Source organism: Mesoplodon mirus (genome assembly GCF_964341445.2).
Source record: "Mesoplodon mirus genome assembly, chromosome: 18".
NCBI classification, from domain to species: Eukaryota; Metazoa; Chordata; class Mammalia; order Artiodactyla; family Ziphiidae; genus Mesoplodon; species Mesoplodon mirus.
Window position 1 is genome coordinate 44,057,937 of NC_138994.1, and position 24,572 is coordinate 44,082,508.

Here is a 24,572-nt window from a genome sequence, read left to right on the forward strand (position 1 = left end):
AAAAAAAAAAAAAAAAAAAAAAAAAATTGGGGGGAAATGATCTCTTTCTTCAGGCCACTAGAGGGCACCAGTGTGCAGACAATTGTCAGGTTTGGGAGGGCTGCTGAGCTCCATGGAGCAAGAGGGAAGGTGACTCTCACATTCCCATAGCCACCGAGTCCCTTTTCCTTTTCAAAACACCTCTTCCTACACTCAGGATGTTTCTTTCTGGATCTGAATCATCCGAGTATTTCCTCCTCTCCTACCCTCCTACGAGGCTACACACCCACCTCCTCCAGATTCCTTGTTGGCGTGACCATCATCTCTGTGGATGAAGGTTAAAGGACCCCCAGAAGCATAGACCAGGGAGACCTACGGGTCCCGGAAAGATCACTGAAATTATTATCAGGAGACCTGGACTCAAGCCCCAGATCTGTCACTGGCTGTGTGACCTCGAGAAAATCACTTTACCTCTCTGAGCCTCTGTGGGCTTATCTGCAAAATGGGAGGGAGAGTCTTCTAAAGTTCTTTGTGTTTCTGAGAAAAAGACCGGATACAGTTAAGCATCCTCCTTTGAAGGCAAAAGACTTGTTCTTTCCTCTCATGCCGAAAACCTCGCCTTCTAAAATTCTAAAACCTGCTTCCTTAGTATTCTTTATCAACTCCTGATGAATAGAATTTCAAATTAAGGACTTCTTTGGGTTTCCAGGCCAACATATAAGGAACTTGGACTTCAATTCTCCCACCCACACAACAGGAGAAAATATGAACAAACTGAAAATCAACAACTCTTCTTAGATCAATCAGAAAACTGACATCATAGGGCAAACTGTTACCCCCCTCCCCCCAAATGGAAGAGACAGACAGGTAGACAAAGAATCACACCTTATTGGAGCTGAAGATCAGGAGAAGAAAACTCTGCAGGAACCAGTACTGGGTGCCTTTTATCTAGTTTATCACGTCAAACTTGAAACAAAAAATGACAAAGCATACTAAAAGACAAAAAACAGAACAAAACAAAAAAAATGACACAGGTTGAAGAGACAGGGAAAACATCAGAACCAAACTCAAATGTGGCAGAGATGTTGGAATTAGCAGACTGGGAATTTAAAATGACTAGGATTAGTATTCCAAGGGCTCTAATGGAAAAAGTAGACAACATGCAAGAACAGATTGGCAGATGGGGAGTGGAAGCAGTGAGATGGAAACTCCAAGAAAGAATCAAAAGGAAAGGCTAGAGATCAAAACACCATGACAAGAATGAAGAATGCCTTTGATGGACTCATCAATAAACTGGACTCAGCTAAGGAAAGAATCAATGAGCTTGAAGGCATCAATAGAAACTTCAAAAACTGGGGCCTCCCTGGTGGCGCAGTGGTTGAAAGTCCGCCTGCCGATGCAGGGGATACGGGTTCGTGCCCCGGTCTGGGAGGATCCCATATGCCGCGGAGCGGCTGGGCCCGTGAGCCATGGCCGCTGAGCCTGCGCGTCCGGAGCCTGTGCTCCGCAACGGGAGAGGCCACAACAGTGAGAGGCCCGCGTACGGAAAAAAAAAAAAAAAAAAAAAAAGAAACTTCAAAAACTGAAGTTCAAAGAGGAAAAAGAATGAAAAAGATAGAACAAAATACCGAAGGGCCGTAGGACAATAACAAAAGGTGTTATGCACGTGTATTAGGATTACCAAATTAAAGACTTCCTCTCTCATCTATTCATAACCACGTTACTTACACAGCCACATCACTCTACCCTGCAAAACCCAGAGCTGAACTAAGAAACCATGTTTTTGCTTGTAACTCCTAACATTGCCATACCTTATTAAATTATCTCTGTTTAAACAATGAAAGACTTCCCGAGGGATGGGTGAGAATTTAAGGCAGGGGAAAGGGGCTTACCTGGTTTCTCTGTAACCTCTTTGGACTCATTAAACTGGGCTTGAAGTGACTTCCGTCTTCTCCCATCTTCTGCCCAAGTCTCCTACTCCTCAAAAGACAGCTCATTCAAACCACTGGACTGTGACCAGTGGACTGGACTGGTCACTGGATTGTGACCAGTGAGCTGATATTTCTTCATGGTATCAACTGGAAAGTCATATCCCGTTTACAATGGAGCATTGTCTGGAGCTGGAGAAAAATTGGACCAGAGAGTTTGGAGTAGCATGTGGAGAGGTAACTTCCTTGCTGTCTCTTCAAAGTCACAGGCTTGAGGTCTGCTGACGATACTTATTTCTCCTGTTCCATCACTTTCTCTTTGTTTTCATCACCTTCATTATAAATGTCCTCATAAAAGGCCTGCCACCTTCCATCATTGTTGCTACCCTCCCCCAGTCCCAACTGCATCCTGCTTAGGATTCTTCAGTAGCATTCTTCTTGAGAGGGACATTCAAAGCCATCTATGACCTAGTGAGTGGATCTCTCGCTGCACCCCCCTGACCTTTTCCTTTCTCACCAGCCACCATGTTCATGCAACACTGAGCTGTTTGTAGTTATCACAACCCAAGGCATCTTACTTCCTTGTCCTTAAGTATGCTGTTCCCTCTGCTAGAAAGATTTCTCCCCACTCTTGGACTAGGTTATCAACATGCTCTAAGATTCAGCTCAAGTGCCTCCTCCACCAGGAAGTCTTCCCTGAGAAGCCAGTCCAGGTTTCATGCCTCTCCTAGTTTCTCCCCCATAACACAGGCAGACCTCTGCTATGCCACTTCCTTGCACTACCATCGCTTTCCTAGTCACCTTCAAGTGCCTGGGGTCAAGAATTGTGTCCCGTTCTCTAAGCTTATTATCTAGTACAATATATGGAACACGGTTTGTTACATGAATAAAAGTATGAAATAGTTGACAGAATGTAAAACTCTCAAAAATATGTTGTGAAAAGAAGGTGAATGTGGATCATGAGGGAGAAGAAAAGAAAAAGAAGAAAAGCAAAGCAGAAAAGAAAGTAGGCAGGAAAGTTCTATGTACTTTTTTAAACATAATAATTGGAGGAATTAACATTTCAGTCCTGGTTCAGACTGTTAAGGAAATACAGCTTAAGAAATGCCTTTTGAAACGCATTTTTGAAAAACCTTAAAGATAAGAATCAGTAGAGCTTAAAACGAAATACGTCTTTCAAAACGCTAAATCCACTTGTCAAGCCAGAAAGCAAAGAAAACATAAAAAGGTGGAAAGCATAGAAAAAGATGACAGAACAAAGATCAAACACAGGAGTTGTATCAATAAAAGCAAATGGATCAAGCTTTTCTATTAAAAGACAAAACCAATGGGGTCAAAACCCCAAACCTGAGTATGTACTGTCTACAATTTACACACCTAAAATAAAATGATCCAAACAGACTAAGATAAAAGCATGGGAAAAGACATGGCTGAAATATTAAAAAGGAAAAATATGGAAAATGGAAGTTACCATATTAATAGAAGACAAAGTAAAAAAATCGAAGGTAAAAGATATTATATGAGACAAAGTTTTTTGTTTTACTTTTTAATTAATTTAATGTTTTAATCAAAAAAAGTTAAACATGGGCACAACCTAAAGTTTTTTTTTACTTCTAAAAGGACATAACAAATATGTCAGGTCCTTATCCCTCATCCTCATCCAACATTCTAAAGGCAACATTTTTCAGTTCTTTTGGCTGTTTCTTACATGTAAGAAACATGTTAAAATTAATGGACATAAACAGACCTCAGCTGATCAATGATATTAGCTTCTTATATTGCCAGCAAAGGATTTTTTTATATCCATTTTACTCTGCTCTCATTCTTCTGTTGTAGTTATATCACAATTTGGAGGTTTGTCCGTATCCACTATTGTATCAGTTAGGAATGTGCTTGGCTGCAAGTAACAGAAAACACACCTAGCAATGGCTTTCAGGCAGTCAAAAACTGATGTGGTGGTTTTAAGATGTCCTTAGGGACCCAGGCTTTTTTTATTTTTCTGTTCTCCTGTTTTAGGCTCATAGTTTTTGTCCTCATGGTCACAAGACGGCTGCTACACCTCCAATATTGCACCCATGTTTCAGGGAAGGAAAAAAAAGGAAGGAAGAAAGGAAGCCAGAGGAGAAAGAAAAAGAAAAAGTTCCCTAGGAACACTTAGCTCATGTCTCATTAGCAGGCTCTGTGTCACACACCTCCAACTGCAAGGTAATCTAACATTGCAAGAATTTTTAGATAGGCACATTGCTGCCTGAACAAAATTGAAGTTTGGAATCAAGGAAGAAAGGAGTGTAGACACTGGCAAGGTAACCAACAGTGTGTGTCACAGGTGTTTTTATTATTATCTCTATGTAAATAGTGCTAACTGCTTAACCAGGAATTGTAAGTATTTTCTTTCTTGTACATCTTTTTGTTTTGCCTGGAGTCAGAGCTTGCCTCATTATTTTTCATTTGCTTAAGGTTTTTTTTTCCCCTTGAACCTGTGGCTAACTTTTCCCATAAATACCAAAAGCTCTGTAAGATATCTCTCAACATTATCTTCATGTGCTTAAATCCATCAGATAATCTATCATTTCGAACCTTTTTCAGGAGACATCACTACTTGAGCCCTCCATTCTTCTGCTCCATCTCTAGGTTTGAAGCCACACTGTCAGCTGGGACATCCCTCCATCCCCTTTCCCCACTTTTCTGAGTCTTCGGTCTTTCATTTTCTTGAATTACTATCTAATTTTGTTGGAGTATACCCTTTAGTTGCTTTCTGGAAGGAAAAAAAGAGAAAAAGACATATGCTAGTTTATATATATATACTTTTTAGACTTCTGCATTCCTACCCTAACACTTAATTGCAAATCTTGCCAGTCTAGAATTCTAGGTTGGAATTCGTTTCTCTCCAATTTTTAAAGTCTTTGCTGCATTGCTCTTTTGAAGTCCAGTGCCATTCCAATTACTGATTTTTGCTTGTGCCCTGTTTCCCACCCCACCTTTCATGTTTTTAGGTTCTTCTCTCTTTTTTTTTTTCTTTTTTTTTGCGGTACACGGGCCTCTCACTGTTGTGGCCTCTCCCGTTGTGGAGCACAGGCTCCGGACGTGCAGGCTCAGCAGCCATGGCTCACAGGCCCAGCCACTCCACGGCATGTGGGATCTTCCCAGACAGGGGCACGAACCTATGTCCCCTGCATTGGCAGGCGGACTCTCAACCACTGCGCCACCAGGGAAGCCCTAGGTTCTTCTCTTTATCTCAGTATTCTGAAATTTCACTATTGTGTGTATTGATGTATTTTATCACCCACTGTGCTGAGCATCTGGTAGGAAGTAATCTGGAACTGTTTATTCTTCAGTTCTGGGATGGTTAGTTTTATTGTTCCTTTAATAATATCTTCCCCTACACTTTCTTGATTTTTGCTTTCAGAAACTGTGACAAAATTAGGAATTGGATTCTTTCCTTTTGTCTATTTCTTTATAATTTTAATCTAATTTCTTGAAGAATTTTCTACTTTGTTTTCCAAACTCTACTGAACTTTTCATCATGGTTTTCACATTTTTAATTTCCAAAGGCTGCTTCCTCTTTGCTGATCACTGCTCCCTGTCCCCTTTATAAACAGGTTTGTTTCATAGATGCACAATATTTTACTATTTCTGAGGATACTAATTACAGTTTCTTTAAAGTTTAAAGAAATTAAACTTTAAAACTCTGCATTATTTTCACTTCTGCTAATTTTGTTTTGATTCCTTTCTTTTGTATCAGGAGCCTTCTTTGGAGGTCTCATGATTCTCTGCTGTTCATATTTAAGAGTGAAGCGCTGAATAACTAATCGAAAACTACATCCATGGAAGTTATTGATTTCACTGTATGGTAAACAGGTGGCCACCTAGCTTCTCCTTTGGGAATCGAATGTCAATGTGGGTAGGTCTTTTCTTTGGCTGTGTGTAGAAGGATTTGGTTTCTCCAGCCTCCCTCCCAGCATTCTGTGGCTGATAAGAAATGTTCTCATCATTCTATGAACAGGCTTTGAAACCTTATTCCCCTATGTTCGGACCTCCATCTCACCTGGCCTACTCTATGGTCAATGTATCTGAGTTTAAAGGCCCTCAGGTGCAATTTTTGAAAAAGTATTTTTCTCTTGCTTTATATTGGGGATAATTGCTGACTATATAGGATAGTGGTAGGCAGGGTAGGGGACATTGGATCTAATTGCTTCTTGTAAAGACTTTCAAATAACCCTCTGGTTGTCAACACTACCTCACCCCTGGTTTCTTTGGTATTTGCCATCTCTAATTCCGAAGGTTTTCCAGCTCTCAGCCAGGCAATACTTCCTGCTTCTCACCAGTTTCCCCTCTGCCATAAGTGGGATAAACCTTTCTCTCATTGCTAAGCCATTTACAAGTCATCCATTCATGCTCCCTTTTCATGTAACAATATTGTTTGGGGTTGTACAAGTCTTCTGCTTTCATCAAAGATGGAATTTGGGTTTCAGTTTCTCCTTGTTGTTTGTAATGATTTTGAAAAGAAATGAAAATCAAGCCACCTTTTCTCTATGATTTTAAAACTGGAAGCCTTATTTTGTTTTGACAAAAGTTACAACTCACAGAGAATGTGTCACTGATAACAAACTTTTATCTGGGCAATAATGTTGCATCAAAATACATAAAAACAAAATATTGGCTATTCATGGAGAAATTGACAGAATTAGAATGGTGGTGAGGAAGTTATTATACTTCTTTAAATCTTCGACAGATCAATAGGCAAAAATATGGAGGTTGAAGATCTGAATAATATAATTAATTCAGTTGATTTAAAAGATATGTTTCACAAAAGATCCCGAATAGCCAAAGCAATCTTGAGAAAGAAAAATGGAGCTGGAGGAATCAGGCTCCCACACTTCAGACTATACTACAAAGCTAAAGTAATCAAGACAGTATGGTACTGGCACAAAAACAGAAATATAGATCAATGGAACAGGGTAGAAAGCCCAGAGATAAACCCACGCACATATGGTCACCTTATCTTTGATAAAGGAGGCAAGAATATACAATGGAGAAAAGACAGCCTCTTCAATAAGTGGTGCTGGGAAAACTGGACAGCTACATGTAAAAGAATGAAACTAGAACACTCCCTAACACCATACACAAAAATAAACTCAAAATGGATGAAAGACCTAAAGGTAAGGCTAGACACTATAACACTCTTAGAGGAAAACATAGGCAGAACACTCTATGACATAAATCACAGCAAGATCCTTTTGGACCCACCTCCTAGAGAAATGGAAATAAAAACAAAAATAAACAAGTGGCACCTAATGAAACTTAAAAGCTTTTGCACAGCAAAGGAAACCATAAACAAGACAAAAAGACAACCCTCAGAATGGGAGAAAATATTTGCAAGTGAAGCAACTGACAAAGGATTAACCTCCAAAATTTACAAGCAGCTCATGCAACTCAATATCAGAAAAACAAACAACCCAATCCAAAAATGGGCTGAAGACCTAAACAGAGATTTCTCCAAAGAAGATATACAGATTGCCAACAAACACATGAAAGAATGCCCAACATCACTAATAATTAGAGAAATGCAAATCAAAACTACAATGAGGTATCACCTCACACCAATCAGAATGGCCATCATCAAAAAATCTACAAACAATAAATGCTAGAGAGGGTGTGGAGAAAAGGGAACCCTCCTACACTGTTGGTGGGAATGTAAATTGATACAGCCACTATGGAGAACAGTATGGAGCTTCCTTAAAAAACTAAAAATAGAACTACCATATGACCCAACAATCCCACTACTGGGCATATACCCTGAGAGAACCATAATTCAACAAGAGACATGTACCACAATGTTCATTGCAACACTATTTACAATAGCCAGGACACGGAAGCAACCTAAGTGTCCATTGACAGATGAATGGATAAAGAAGATGTGGCACATATATACAATGGAATATTACTCAGCCATAAAAAGAAACGAAATTGAGTTATTTGTAGTGAGGTGGATAGACCTAGAGTCTGTCATACAGAGTGAAGTAAGTCATAAAGAGAAAAACAAATACCGTATGCTAACACATATATATGGAATCTAAAAAAAAAAAAAAAGGTTCTGAAGAACCTAGGGGCAGGACAGGAATAAAGATGCAGAGGTAGGGAATGGACTTGAGGACATGGGGAGTGGGAAGGGTAAGCTGGGGCGAAGTGAGAGAGTGGCATGGACATATATACACTACCAAATGTAAAATAGATAGCTAGTGGGAAGCAGCCGCATAGCACAGGGAGATCAGCTTGGTGCTTTGTGACGACCTAGAGGGGTGGGATAGGGAGGGTGGGAGGGAGACGCAAGAGGGAGGAGATATGGGGATGTATGTATGTGTATAGCTGATTCACTTTGTTGCAGGGCAGAGGCTAACACACCATTGTGAAGCAATTATACTCCAATAAAGATGGTAAAAAATAAAAAATCAAAACTCCCAGGAGTAAAAGAAAAGTAGCCAAGGGACTTCCCTGGCAGTCCAGTGTTTAAGACTTCACCTTCCAATGCAGGGGGTGTGGGTTCGATCCCTGGTTGGGGAACTAGGATCCCACATGCCTCACAGCCAAAAAAAAAAAAAAACCAAAACATAAAATAGAAGCAATATTGTAACAATTCAATAAAGACTTTAAAAATGGTCCACATCAAAAATATCTTTAAAAAAAAGTAGCCAAAAGAATAATTTCTTGATTAGATTTGGAAATGGTAACATGTATGTAATATATAATACATATATTTATAAAATATATACCTACAGACATATATATTATATATATAAAATGCATACATATATATTATATATGTGTGTTTATATAATGTGCATATGGTATGTATACATATATTAGTCTGTGTTTTAAAAAATTGGGGTATAAATTACACACAGTGCAATTTTAAAATCTTAAGCTTGATGAATTATTTTTTGTTGAGGTGTGGTTGATTTGCAATGTTGTGTTAGTTTCTGGTGTATGGCAGGGTGATTCAGTTATACATATACATATATATCTATAATTTTTCAGATTCTTTTCCATTATAGGTTAATGGAAGGTATTGAATATAGTTCCCTGTGCTATACAATAAATAAATAAATAAATAAATAAATAAATAAATAAATAAATAAATAAATGATATGTTTCAAACTCTGTACTTCACAGAGAATAACAAGAAACAAAATACAAACCTCAGTGATGGATCCATGACCATATGAGAATGTGTTTCATGATGAAGCTGGCATTTCAGATCAGTAAATAAGGGGTAGATTATTCAACAAATGGTGTTGGGAAAACTGGCAAATGATCTGGAAATAAAGAGAAAGAGACTAATGACTTTGGTCTTTTAGTTATTGCTGCCAATTCTTGGCAGGCAGTTTGACTACTGGGGCTTTCCCCAAAGAGTCCTCGTTCCCTGGTCTTTTGCACGCCACTATAGGGTACTTTCTAGGCATTCCAAAGAATAATCAGAATTAAGCCATTTGACTTCCTCTGGTGACTTAAATGGCTGTGCTATTTTGAAAGCCAAGAGGTCCTTCATATTTTGCCCCTCATAGGTGATTGCCTGGCATGCATTTGATAGCATGGAACTGCACATTGGATTCTTCCACCATGAGTTTGGAGGGGGCTAGCGCATGGACTGAGAAGGTTGGGAATCCCACGTTACTGAGCAAAGGTAGCTTTCTATTGTCAAGCCATCATAAAGCCCTCTAATGCTGTCTGAGGACTCTCGTGGGGCTCCTCCAGCTATTCCACTGCCTTCGGAATGCTCCCAGCTTTGAAAAGGTCTTCCAGAGAGCCTGCCTTCTTTCTGCATGCCCTCTCTCCCCGTCCAGAAGGGATGTGCAAAATATTTATCAACTTTCATTGTGTCATTGGCACCATGAATGATAGAATATCCATCAGTCTAGAAACTAGGTGTAATTAACCAGCCAGACCTGTGCATAGTAGGTGAACACCAGCTCTTTCTGTACTAGAGACAGTCCTCCTACAATTCTCCCAGGAGTATTTCCCCCAAACTTCACTTTGTTTGAGGTGTTATAGTCTCTCTTAATGTTTTCCTCCTTTATCCCTTTGAATGTATTGTATGGTTGTCCTTGCCTTCTCTGACATGTCTGCCTGATAACAATTTTCCCAGTTTGATTTACTATGCAAGTCTCTTGAGCCAGTACATTTCCGGAGGGGGCAGATGCCTCTACTGGCAGGATAGAGAGGGGTGTGGCCAGGCACATCTCCAGTGGTTTCCCCATTTTGGAAGCATCTTTCCCTTGCTTTTCCTAAGCTAGAGCTCTCTGCGAACAGGGTTTTCTCTCTGCCCAGTTACTCAAAATCCTCCCCCATGTGATTATACCATCATCTCTTAACCCTAAGAACCCATCTGGATGTTCTGTGCTCTGATGGCTGAAGAGCAAAGAGGATAAAAGTGAAGGATCCCACAGGAGATTCAGAGCCAAGCCCAGACGTGGCCAGTATTCCTTCTGCCCACACTTCACTGGCCAGAACTCAGTAGCGGGTCCTCTGACCACTGTCAGGAAGGCTGGGAACTATCATTTAACTTATTGACAGAAGGAAGAAGTGGGTTCGTGAGCATCTCATCAGCCTCTGCCTCACTATTTTCTCCATCCTGCGGGATGTGGTACATGTTCTAAATTGGTGACCAATCTGTGATAGTTCTTCTTTCCTTTTTATGTAAAGGGAGCATTTCCATTGGAGTAGCCATGTTCTTCTTTTAGGCTGCTTGTCCTTAAACCTTGATATGCATTGGAATTGCCTGGAGAGGCTTGTTAAAAATGCACATTCCTGGCGCCACCTCCAGGAAATTCCCTTTTTCCATAAAAGTTTGGAAATAATGTCAGCCAGAACATGACAAAAGTTTTCAAAAGTTGCACTGGCCAAAATGTTAATGGTGGTTGTCTTTGGATTATGGGTGATGTTCTTTTTCTTTCTCTTTGTACTTTCTAAGTTGTCTGATATGAACATGTGTTATTTGTATAAATAGGAAGAGGAGAGGCTAATTTGTTAAAGTTAATGGATGGACCTTTCTTGTCAAGGCACTAACGCCCTGCTTGTCCTCTTCTCCGTTTCCTCATCATGTCTCTCAGCAGCAGTTAGTACACAGTACTCTCTCTTTCTAAAAAAAATCTTTAAAACAATTTTAGCAGCTTTTTGAGGTATAATTTGCACTCCATAAAATATGCCCCTTGTGAGTCGCCAATTTTTAATACATTTATAAAGCTGTGCAACCATAACCTAATTCAGATGTAGAACATTTCCATCACCTGAAAAGGTTCCTGCCTGCCCATTTGCGATTGACTTGTTTCACTTGGCATAATATCTTCAAGGTTCATCCATGTTGTAGCATGTGTCAGAATTTCCTTCCTTTTTATGGCTGAATAATATTTCATTGTATGTATAGCACATACTTTATCTATTCATCTGTTGGGTGGCTTCCAATTTGAGGTTACTGTGAATAATGCTGCTATGAACATAGGTGTACAAATATCTGAGTCCCTGCTTTCAATTCTTTTGAGTATATACCCAGAAATGAAATTGTTAGATCACCTGGTAATTCTATTTTTATGTTTTTGAGGCACCATTATATTGTTTTCCATCACAGCTACATCATTTTACATTCCCATCAGCAGTGTTCCAACACATCCTCACCAACCCTTGTTATTTTCCATTCTTTTTTCAATAGTAGTCATCCTGATGGACCTGATTTAAAAAACATTATTTTTGACTCCCTCCTTTTTAGAACACTTTTTCACATGGCTTTGAGAGTCCAAATGGCTACATTTCTTACTACCTGCTGGCCATCCTTCTCAGTCTCTTTGGATGTATTCCCCTCCTCCCCCTGACCTAGCACTTTAGACTTCCTCTATGCTCCATCCTTATACCCTAAAGAATTTTAAAAATCAAAACCCATAAATACTGTATCACTTATATGTGGAATCTAAGAAATACAACAAACTAGTGAATATAATATAAAAGAAGCAGACTCACATGTATAGAGAACAAACTAGTGGCTACCAGTGGGGAGAGGGAAGGGGGGAGGGGCAACATAGGGGTAGGGAAGTAAGAGGTACAAACTATTAGGTATAAAATAAGCTACGAGGATATATTGCACCACATGGGGAATATAGCCAATGTTTTATAATAACTATAAATGGAGTATAACCTTTAAACGTTGTGAATCATTATATTGTACACCTGGAACTTATGTAATATTGTACAGCAACTATACTTCAATAAAATAAATTAAAACTCATAATTTTAATTATGAACGCATCCTGAATTTACTTGACAAACTCTCCAGTCCCAATCTTCACCCCAAATTCTAAATTTGAATATACAGCTACCCAAACAACACTTCTACTTTCATGCCTAATAAGCTGCTGAGAGTTGAAATATCCAAAGCATATTCTTAATTTTTGCCCCAATTCTGTTGGGTACCCCCGCAGTAAAGGGCAACATCATTTACCCATTTGCTCAGGACACAGATCTTGGATTATCTTTCACTCAGACCCTCATCCCATTCAACAGAGAATCCTTCTAACCTACTTCAAATACATCCTGAATCCAACCACATCTCACATTCTGCACCACTGGCATCTCAGTGCATGCCATGTTAACATGCCACACAGACCTGTAACATCCTCCTATTGGTGTCCCTGCTACTCCTCTCCTCTCTTCCCCCCTACGGGGAGAACTCCCCACACAGAAGCCAGTGCAATCCTCTGAAAACACTGACCAACCACGTTCCTCCTGCTCTCAATCCTCCAATGGCTTCCCTTGACCCAGTAGCATCCAAAATCCTTACCATGGCCCTCAAGGCCTACAGGATCTCAGCTCTGGCTGCTTGTCTGGTCTTGTTTCTCACCATTCCTGCTCATGGCGTGTGGCCACACTGGCCTCCTTGTCCTTCCTTGAACATATCAAGGCCTTGGCCCCTGCTGTTCCCTTTCCTGGCACGCTGTTTCCCTTGATGTTTGCAGAGCCCCCTCCATCACTTCAATCTGGTCTCTGAACACACTTCATTTCCCCAAAGAGGCTTTTCCTGATTAGCCCTTATAAATAGTCACCCTGTCCCATCCTACACTATCATTTTACTTTTGCTTTATCTTCCCTCCCAGCTCTTACATTAACTGACCCAACACTGTATAATTATGTGTCTGTTTTCTCCCAGTCTTATCCCATGACAGCACAGACATTGTCTTTTCTGTTTATTTCTCTATTCCCCAGCACCTAGAATAGTGCTTAGTCCCTGAAGATTTTATATTATCTCTTTAAAAACTAAAGGGAGGGCCTCCCTGGTGGCGCAGTGGTTGAGAGTCCGCCTGCCGATGCAGGGGATACGGGTTCGTGCCCCGGTCTGGGAGGATCCCATATGCCGCGGAGCGGCTGGGCCCGTGAGCCATGGCCGCTGAGCCTGTGCGTCCGGAGCCTGTGCTCCGCAACGGGAGAGGCCACAACAGTGAGAGGCCCGCGTACAGCAAAAAAAAAAAAAAAAAAAACTAAAGGGAATTCCCTGGTGGTCCAGTGGTTAGGAATCGGCGCTTTCACTGCCGTAGCCCGGGTTCAATCCCTGGTTGGGGAACTAAGATCCCGCAAGCCGTGTGGCACAGCCAAATAAATAAATAAATAAATTTTAAAAATAAAGAAAGAAAAAAATTGAGGCTCCCAAGTAAATTTCTCTAGGAACCAGTATTAATAAAAGGTTTCCCTCTTTTTGTTTTTTAATGCAGAGCTTTTACTTTCTGGTTACATATTCAATAATAATCATACAAAATGTCAGTCTAAGCCCAGTGTCCTGACATTCTAAACTCCTTTCTCTGTTAATACTTGAAAAATCTCCCTGAGTACATTGCTTTGCTCATTCTTCCCACTTGAAGTCATCAACAGGACAGCCCTGGTTTCTAAGCCTCCAGCTTGATCTGTTCTCAGGCACAGCATCTGTGCCCTGCAGTGGGAGATGGAGAAATCCCAGGAGTGTTGCTAAATCAGGAGACTGGCTTCATTATTATGCATCCCCAGTAAATCCTAAGCGTGACTTATGAGACTCCTTTTAGGATGATTAAAAGAAAGAAAGAAACTAATGAGAAGATCACACACTTCATTTGTAGCAAACATTTCAGGCAGTTTTCTTCCAAGATGTTTATAAAAGAAACCCAGGGGAGTGAAATGGGTCTCTACATCTTGATACCCTGAGTCAGAAAATTCAAGAGACCATATATTGACGTCTTAGAGAAGAATGAGGGATGTCCAGTAGAATTGAAACATAGTAATGAATGGTGTGTGGCGGATGGTAGTGTGTGTGTGTGTGTGCATGTGCGTGTTGGGTGGAGAGCTGATGTTGGGGAAAGATGAGAATGAGGGTGGGCGGTGGCCAGGCGGTAAAGCATCTACTAGAATCTTCAATGGCGAACTGTTGAAGGATTTTAAGCAAGGACATGCTTTAATGAAACTTGCATTTTGGGAAGATGCCTCCAGTTGCAGCATGGAGATAGAGGGCCACACCAGAGACATCAAAACCAGTGACAAGGCCATGGTGTTTCAGGGGAGACATAAAGGTAGCAATGAGGACAGAAAGACATATATTAAAGTGGTAGAAATGACTTCATATCCTGGAATTCAAAGGTGCAGAAAGACATTTGAAAGGATTCCAACCTCCGAAGAGTAGCACATTGTCCTCCCTTGGAGAGATATGCAGAAGATGGAGAAATTACAGCTTTATTTATTTATTTTTTGACTGGTTAGCTAGTGAAATTACATCTTTGTTTCAAGATTTTTTAAACAATTTTTATCGGAGTATGGTTGCTTTACAGTGTTGTGTTAGTTTCTACTGTACAGCAACGTGAATCGGCTATAGGTACACATATATCCCCCCCTTTTTGGATTTCCTTCCCAGTTAGGTCACCACAGACCACTGAGTAGAGTTCCCTGTGCTATACTGTAGGTTCTCATTAGTTATCTACTTTATACACAGTAGTGTATAGGTGTCAATCCCAATCTCACCATTCCTCCCACCACCACCCCTTTCCCCCTTGGTGTCCATATGTTTGTTCTCTATGTCTGTGTCTCTATTTCTGCTTTGCAAATAAGATCATCTGTACCATTCTTCTAGATTCCACATATATGCATTAATATATGATATGTATTTTCTCTTTCTGGCTTACGAGAATTATAGCTTTAGATGTTTAGTTACCTCTGCAAACTCTAAGAGCTTTCTCAGGGCACTAAGGTCTACTCTCTGCAGATAAGATGAGCAGAGAATAGGTTCTCCTTAGGTTCTGACGATATGGACAGGCCTGTGTGGCCCCCTCAGGACCATGACCTATTAAAAGAGCTTTCCAGCAGGAGACAGAAAGTGTTTTCCAAACCTACTCAGTAAACCTTGTCCTCAACCGTAGCAATGAGGGCAGTAAGCCAGGGATAGATGGATGCCAGGAGAATCCTTTAGCATCCGGCCAAGCAAAGCAGTGGACCAACTCTGAGATGACAAAACGTGAGATGCAGACAGGTCGCTGTGCTATCAGAAGCCTGGCTGCAAGCCCACCACGGCACCTCCTCCAGAAGCATCACACAAGCCCATTCTTCTCCAGGGCCAGACCCGGGACCTTGCATGGATCTCCGTCTGAGCTGTGATTTCCTGCCAACCAATCTTTCCTAGCATGTGTCTGCTGGAATAATCTGTCCCAAACCCACATGCTGGAGGCTACTGCGTTGTTTTGTTTTTAAGAGCAGAACTTCATACCAGACAGCAGCCCTATGCGATTATTCTCCATCTGCCGACTCTTCTCCACCAACCTCCAACAGATTCTTCTCCACCTTTCTCTGCTCTGCTCTGTGGCCCATATCGCCCAAGGCTCTCTTTCCATATGGTTTCTGATTGGGTTCAACTGATAGGAAATTTGGGCAAGAGGTTGGAAACTGCAGGAAAGGGAGGTCAGGATACGTCTTTCCTTCATCCTCCCATCTCGGGCACTTCAACTTCGGCTTCCCTCCATGACTGCAGCCCCCCAGGTGGTCCCTCCTCTACTGTTCCAACTCCTATGGGCTCTGTGAACAAACTTCCTCCCCATGTTGGCTTCAGCCCCCGGGATGGCCATGGCTTCTCTCTGCTGCTGGTGTCTGGGTAACTCCTCATCCCTTTTTGTCTCCCAAACCCAGGCTAGCTCTCTGGGAGTGGTCTCTTCATGTATTTCTCTTCATCTGAACCATCTGCAGTGAATTCGGTTTCCTGCAGAGACTCTGACGAGTACAGCTGCAGTGAATCATGCTTGTCACCCGCATAGTCCGTGCTGCTTCCCGTCCTGTTGAACTTGGGCAGCGTGGAAACTACGGGTTAGCACTCCAACTCATGTTGGGATCCACGTGCTTTCTTCTGGGCATCCACCTATAAAGGTTGGTCCTAATCCCTTAAAAATACACACATGCATACTTGGCGATTCCTCGGCGGATTTGCATCGTTTCTTGGCTAAAAGGACTGGCCGCAGAGTGGTCTTCATAATTTCCCTTTTGAATCTGAGATGGACTCCTCAGTCCCCTCTCAAGCCACATCTTTATTTTCCTCTACCACGTGTCGAAAAGTTTAACATCCATGGCGATGATGCAGTTCTGGTCTCTTCTAGGGTGAAGATTTAGTCTGAGATGAACTGGGAGGTTGCACCCTAATCTGAGCTATTCAGAAAAGTGTCCCCAAATGGAACTCAGATCCCAACTGGGAACGCCCTGCCTGAGCAACTGACCGAGGTGTCTGTCTTGCTTGTGTTAACGGGTATAGAAATCAGACCCTAACCAGTTTCCACAAGAAATGTCATCAGCCCTAACATGCCATGACTCTTACAGACTTAACTAAAGTTTCGGGGAGTCACAGAAAGCAGTAGCATCCCATTGTGCCCACATTCTGCCTCTCATTCATCTTCTTTCTTCTGCGTAGCTTCTTCCTCCCGATTTCTCCCCAGAGGCTCACGATTGCCCTTCCTAAAGCAGAGTAACTTCCCTCTGCTGAAGATTTAGCTCTTGTCTTAGATCGGGTTTCCTGGATGGAGACTCCGGGACAGAGAGTTGTATGCAGGCTTTTTAGGGAGTAGCCTTGGGAGGCACAAAAGAGTGAGAAAAGAAGGAGGCAGTGGGCAGGAGGAGATCGAAAGAAAGAAAAGGGGCTAAATTCCTCTCTGACAAGGAGCCAGTAGTAACGGTTGCATTATTCAAGTTGAAATGTCAGGAAATCCAGGTTTTAAGTGATTCTCAAAAGATTTAGAAGTGGCTACCGGTAGAAGGAAATAGACAGTATGGCTTCCACATGAGGCGAAGGACAGCAAATTAAAGACAACACAGATGCTCTCTAAAGATCACCTTGTTCAAACTGCAGTGCGCATGCAAATCACCTGGGATTTTTTTTTTTTTTTTTTTTTTTTTTTTTGCGGTACGCGGGCCTCTCACTGCTGTGGCCTCTCCTGTTGCGGAGCACGGGCTCCGGATGCGCAGGCTCAGCAGCCATGGCTCACGGGCCTAGCCGCTCCGCGGCATATGGGATCCTCCTGGACCGGGGCACGAACCCGTGTCCTCTGCATCAGCAGGCGGACTCTCAGCCACTGTGCCACCAGGGAAGCCCCCCCACCTGGGATCTTTTTAAATGCAGATTCTGACTCAGTAAGTCTGGGGCAGGGCCTGAGACTCTGCATTTCTAACTAACTTCAGGCGATGCTGCTGTGGCTGACCTGCAGCCACACTTGTGGGAAGACACTGATGACGACAGTGAGATCACATACCCGCAATCTCTGCAAACCCTGCTCGATGCACTAGACTTCTCTGAGTCCCCAGACGCACTCCGCAGTTTCCTACCTCTACGCCTTGGGTCACACTGGGTCTCCTATTGGGAATGACTTTCTGGGCACTGCCTCCACTGTCAGAATTCTACCAAGTGACCCAGGGCAAGGTCTATTCAATTCATACTTGCCCATAAAGCCTCCCTGATCCCCTAAGCTAACTGATTGCTTCTTTCACTAGATCCTTGCCTTACGGATCTGCCCACATTCTACCACATCTCAAGCTGTCTGTGCACAAATCTGTCCTAGTTTGCCCAGGAATGTAAGGATCTCAAGGTAGGAGTTCTGTAATCTTCAACACTGTTCACTCATAACACCAAATACAGGGCTTCATTAACATGTAATGTTCTACATTGTTAGTTGAATTAAGTTAATTGAGAAAGACTCAAGGCATTGGCGAGAAGTATATGGAAGCAGGAAAAACTTGAAGTGCCTTCTCCAGTGATAACTTTTTTGGCTACTTGATCTATTATTGCCCCTGAGGTCTCTCAGGAGAATTGGCTAATCAAGGTGGTAAATCTACACCCAACTGATAAAAGCACAGTTTGTCCTGTGTGCCAAGCAGTCCCTGAACCCGCCAATATGCAGAATGTCAGGGGGGTGGTGGGTGGGGGGAGGAGCATTCTGCTGATTGACTGATTTCCCCATCTTGAACCCATTTGTTTGGCTTGATTATATATATACACAATAAATATCCGTCCACAAAGAATCAATTTCCTTAAAATGTATGAGTTATTTCTTCTATTCCCTTAGTAACACATTTTCATTTTTCTCTGTCCTCAGTTTCTGGGGCAAATCTAAGCCTATATTTAAAAAGAGCTGAAAAATGAAAACATATAGCCCAAGATATGAAAGTCATTCAAATGAATCCAGAGTTTACTTTAATTACATTTAATCAGACCACTTGGGGACGGGTGCTGTTACATCAACTGATGACAGAGGAAAAGGCTATTCAACCTCTATTTTGTTCTTTTCTCTTATCCATTAGGGAAATTATCTTCAAATCAGGAAGGCTAGACGAACCATGAGTATGAGATGGCTAAAGCCCCCAATAGGAAGAAAGCTACCTAGAGGACTCCTCATCAGACTCAATGAATCCAAGGGACACGCACCTTAGAAATTGCAGCCTCAAAATCAAAGGCATGTGCAGATGTTACTGAGGAATCAATACTTTCTCTGAAAAATTATGACAGATGAGGTAGGTGACAGAATGCCAAGAATGTGTAAACACTGACCTGGTTTTTTTTTTTTTGGAAATGGGAGAAACTGAAATCTTTAAAATAGACATCTGCTCCCCAACAAAATCCCATAATGGATTATTTACATGAAATTCATTCCTTACATTACAATTATTTGTGAGCTGAGGTTAAAGAAATGGAATATAATTGAGAATCAGAATAGGATCCCTTTAGAATTAGGCAAAACAAACCTCCTTTTCCTTTGAGTAGAATCCCTGGTCTGGAAAATCAAGGAACTAAAAGATCAAATATCTCTTATCTCAGGAAAAGATGTAGCATAGATTTGATTATATTTCGGGGGCTGATAAACTCAACCAAATGCACTGCTGGTCAAGGAGCAATGTCAAAATGTCTCCAGAAACATATCACGGGGCTCTGTCTTTTACCCATTTCTGTTGAGCACATATCAAATGGTGAATTTTCGAAGGCATGTTGTAAGGTGGCCTCCCACTGCCCACTCCTGGCCTTTGCTTTTATAACTTCAAGTCATCCTTTAGTTCCTTTAACTCTCTGACTGTGAGCCTCCCCATGATTGCTTAAGCCCCCCATTCATATGCTTTCATTGCATTATGCAATGTCTAGAACCTCCGGGTTTTGCAAAACCTTCTCAAGGTTCCGTTTCTTTATCAAATACCTTTCATCACTTCTTCAGATTCTTTTTGCTTAGGACCGGTGGGTTTATCAGGATGATGGACTGGCAGTGCTAACACGGACGAAGTCCTGGGTGAATTGGGGTGAGTTTGTCACTCTAAGCTGAGGAATCCTTGCCTCTTCATTTGCTGTTTTAAAAAACCAGTAAAGGTTAATAAGTCTGCAAAAATTGAAGTTTATTATTTTGTGAGTTCCTTAAATAGCTTTGTTAGGGGAAAAGAAAAAAAAGCCGTTTGCTTTATTCACCATAGGTTTCAAAACAACTCTAGAGCGCTATTACCATTCCCCAGTCCAAAATTGACCTGGGATATACAAAATTTAAGGCATTAAGCTTTATTATCAATTTAATAGCTCTTCCTCTACAGTTAGTTTTTGCTAAAACAGCCCTGATTTTCTTAGGGTTGTAATATACCAAGCCCAGGCAAATCATGGATCAAGTCTGCTTGGAAGGTTTTGTAAAAGTTATTCCTTTGTTGATAAAAGAAGTGAACCATTGGAGGAAAGGTTTTGTTTGTTTTTCTCCCACCCTGGCTTTCTCCATTTCTCCCAGCCTCTGCCTCCTTCCTTTAAAGCAGTCTTGCTGCTTGTAGCTACATCAACCATCTCTCAACCATAAGAACAACAAGCCACATACTGGGGTTGGCAGAACAGAAAGATGGAAAGAGCCTGGGCCTTGTCAGGATGGTTGAGCAGCTAAGCCAGTCCTGGGCTTCCCACCTGCAGACTCTGTGCTCTGTGAGATAACCAAGTGTTTTTAGGCATCAGCCTCTGTAAACCAGGCATCCTGTTACTTGCAGCCAAAACTACTCCTAGTTTACAAAGCCCCCTTAACCTTACTTCTAGACCCATGCCTCAAGTAACTGCAGTGCAGAATCTGACCTCACCAGATCTAAAAGCTTGACTCAGTCCTTCCTCAAGGCTGTTTGTTGTTTGTTTTCTTTTGTCAATAATAAGGCTATCTCAAATTCTATATTTGACCTATGCATTTGTTAAGATATCTGCTGTACAAAGGCACACATTTATCATATTGGGAAGAAATCACTCCATAGTGATACCAGGGAAGGTATCATCAGACATGCTACTTAATGTAACAATCAGTTCCCAACAAATAATCAGTTCTTCCATGGAATAACTGGAATCCATAATGTTTAAATGTATGAAATGAAATCACAGATCCAGCCATAACAAATGTGCATTGGCAGGGGAATGTACATGTAAAGATAAGTTATATCCCACTTTTAAAGAATTAAGTCAGAACAGACCCAAACAAGAAAAAAATACATCATACAAACCAAGTAAACCCCCAAGGCTGACAAAGATAAGGCTTGCCAATTTATACCAACTCTTTGCAAAAAAAGTTCCACAGTTCATTTTTCTGACAGCTGACATAATAAATATTTAAAACTGAATAGGAGGGAGGAGGTCGTTTCCATCTGTGGTCATTACCTGATCCTGCCGATTTCAACTGCCGAGACTAACTCCATGGGGCACATACTTTTTAGATTTTTGATTTTAAAAAAATCATTTATTATAGAATATTTCAAACCCAGAGAAGAGTGCAGAAAATAATATAACATACATCCATGTACTCACTGCTGATATTTGACAAATGTTAACATTTTGCCATTTACTTTGGGTGCTTTAAAAATAAAACTTTACAGAAACTCGAAAGTATCTGTAAGTATCCCACACAATCCTGTCTCCTTATTTTTTTATTATTTTTTAAAATTTTATTTATTTATTTATTCTTGGCTGTGTTGAGTCTTCGTTTCTGTGCGAGGGCTTTCTCTAGTTGCAGCGAGCGGGGGCCACTCTTCATCGCGGTGCGCGGGCCTCTCACTGTCGTGGCCTCTCTTGTTGCGGAGCACAGGCTCCAGACGCGCAGGCTCAGTAGCTGTGGCTCACGGGCCCAGTTGCTCCACGGCATGTGGGATCTTCCCAGGCCAGGGCTTGAACCCGTGTCCCCTGCATTGGCAGGTGGATTCTCAACTGCTGTGCCACCAGGGAAGCCCCCTCTCTCCTTATTTTTTTGATTTGTTTTTCATGCTGCCCGTCTTTGCACGATGAAACCACCTGCACATCTTATATTGAGGAAGCTGCCATAGAGAAGTCTGTCTTCAAAACACACTTTGGTTAGTAGAGTTAAGCAGAGATGCTGCTTGGCCTATGTCACACCCTTGGTTCCCTTCTAATGCCTGATGATCCACATTTTGCATAACTACCCAAACCATTAAGACCACATCTCTCTTCCTTGGTCTCAGCAGCCTTCCAATAGACTGTGGATGAGGCAAGTTTTAAGTGACTTATCGGATTCCTGGTGACAGTGCCTGAGGCAACCCTCAAGGCCACTTAAGATTCGGTGTGTGTGCCAGTGTGTGTGCTGGGAGGCGGGGTTCCTAAACAAGCAGTCCTCCAACGCCTGTTCTGTGTTCTGCAATTCAGCCCAGTTCTGACACTGTCTACCTGGAGATGGTGTCAGATCCCACAGTTCAGCCCTACCTGAACTGTAACCTGCCAAGGGCATTAGAGCTGAACCCCGCCTCTCCCACGGCCCCCCGCTTTCGGGAATATTTATTACAGGCCTGTTTCATGCCTGGAGCTCTGCTGGTTGTACAGGGTCCTCTGAAGGACACCTGGAGACTTTCAGGTGTAATTCGGGGATTTTGGGGGTCTTTAAAAAATTATTTTTTCTCTTTGATCTGATACCACTCTTGGTGGATCAATGAGGGATCGTTTGGAGAAGCACCACCACTAATACGCTAGTATAGACAGATGATAGGTAGATAGACAGACAGAATATAGAAGATAGATAGCTTTCTCTCTGTATAACTCCATAACTCTCTCTGTGGTCTGTCTGTCTGCCTGTCTCTATAGATATACCCACACCACAGGCATGGTATGAATCTGGTCAAATACAAGCATGAGCTGGGCCCACAAGGATGAAGAGAAACCCAGAGCAGTTCTTGTGGCCTCTGAGCTGGGAGGGGTGGGCGTCTGCAGAAGCCGGACCCAGATCAGGGGGCTGAGCACCCACCCTTGGCCCAGGAGCTGGAGACGCTGCCGGAGGGGCCAGGGAGGGAGGAGCAGCTGTGGCTGTGGCCTCCCGCGGATGAGGCGAGAGGGCAGAGCAGGGACAGCAGGTGGGAGCCTCCACGTGGCTGCCATTCCTCCTCCGCCCTGTGTGGGCTCTGTGAGCCCATCCTCAGAAACACCCGGGAAAAGGAGTTCTGGGGAATACCGTGCAGCCTCACCAAGCTGCCACGTCCCCGAGCCTCCAGGCTTGGTGAGCTACAGGGACGTATCTCTGTGACAGAGAACGGGAAGACCTGATTTTTGCAGGTAGAGGATGTTCTAGTCAGATAATTGGCCCTTCTAGCTCATGTCTTTTTTCAAAAACGAAGGGCTACAGACTCCAATTAAAATTAACTAACATTTCGTGAGTGCTTGTTATGTGCCAGGCACTGGGCTAAGCATCTCCTATGTAACAGCCTCCTCGCTGGCCTCCCTGCCTCCACTCTCGGGCCTCTACAACCCATCCTCCACACAGTGGTTTAAAAACATCAATCGGATCACGTAACTCCACTGCTGAAATCCTCTCTGATGGCCTCCCTTTACTCCTGAAACAAAGTCCAGGCCATTTCCCCTGGTGGCAGGAGCTCTGGCCCTGTCTCCTTCTGCAGCCCCATCTCTTTCCGTGGAAACCCCCTCCATCCAGCCTCACTGGGTTCTCCCTGTGTCTCAGAACACGAGGCTCACTGCTAATGTTTCATTTGCTTAGATGGTTCTTCCCTGTTACCTTTCTTTTCATCTTTCAGATCCCTTTAAGAATAGGCTCTTGGCCTCTTGCCTTCCAAGATGGCCCACACTCTGTCTATGGAGTGTGTATCTCCCTGAATAAACCTTCTTTCACTTTACTATGTCTTGCTCTTGAATTCTTGCCTGCACAAAGCCAAGAACCCACACTTGGCGGCCATCCCAGGGACTCAGACATGACTTGGGATGTGACCATCCTCTCGCATCCCACTCTCTTTCCTGCAACATCTTTTCTGGCACCCAATGCGGGGCCTCAAAGGCCATAATCTCAATCCGCCTACTGGGCTATGGCTCCCCTCTGAAGGGTGGCTGGGACTTATCCTGAACCATGTAGATTCAAGTAGCCCGTTAAGTGGCAGCTGACGTTGCCTGCAGGATCTGGCAGAGACCAGTTCTCTGGCCGTGAAGAAGCGCACTGAGGCCAAGGCTTTTCCCCCTCAGTCTTTCTCATTCTCCTATTGCTCTATCTCTTTGGACTTGAAAAGATCCACCCAGATGACCACCAAACATCCAAATTAAGACTGCGCAGCAAGTAATTGACAACTTGGTTGGGTCTAAAGAACTCCTGCCAGGGGGCTTACCTGGTGGCGCAGTGGTTGAGAATCTGCCTGCCAGTGCATGGGACACAGGTTCGAGCCCTGGTCTGGGAGGATCCCACATGCCGCGGAGCAACTAGGCCCATGAGCCACAACTACTGAGCCTGCGCGTCTGGAGCCTGTGCTCCGCAACAGGAGAGGCCGCGATAGTGAGAGGCCCGCGCACTGCGATGAAGAGTGGCCCCCGCTTGCCGCAACTAGAGAAAGCCCTCACAGAGAAATGAAGACCCAGCGCAGCCAAAAAAAAAAAAAAAGAATAGGCTCTTTTTCAAGAGGAATTCCCTGATCAACATAGAAAGGGCACACATCCCTCTTACTGTAGCCCCATCACTTGCTTTCTTTTCCTGAACAGAAGTGTCACTGTCTGAAATGACATCACTCATTTCCTTGTCCTAAGTCTCCAACCCCACTAGAAGGTAAGCTTCAGAAGGACAGAAACTTAATTGCCATCCCTTCTTATGGGACAGGAATGCTACCCACCACCGACTGTGTCTGAATAAATATTTGTTGAATCCGTGATAAGTCTTCACA

The 24,572-nt window shown here is 42.7% G+C and overlaps 1 protein-coding gene across 1 annotated transcript in view; it reads right to left on the reverse strand.

Moving 5' to 3' along the window:
* Nucleotides 1–1,352: 1,352 nt before the first annotated feature.
* ADPRM (ADP-ribose/CDP-alcohol diphosphatase, manganese dependent) overlaps nucleotides 1,353–24,572 on the reverse strand; it is a 321,096-nt gene continuing 297,876 nt past the window's right edge. The window contains exons 8-9 of the mRNA XM_082605554.1: nucleotides 9,104–9,220; nucleotides 1,353–2,099 (exon numbers count right to left, since the gene is read on the reverse strand). The gene's annotated coding sequence lies outside the window, so the exon portion shown is untranslated. The remainder of the gene's footprint in view (nucleotides 2,100–9,103; nucleotides 9,221–24,572) is intronic.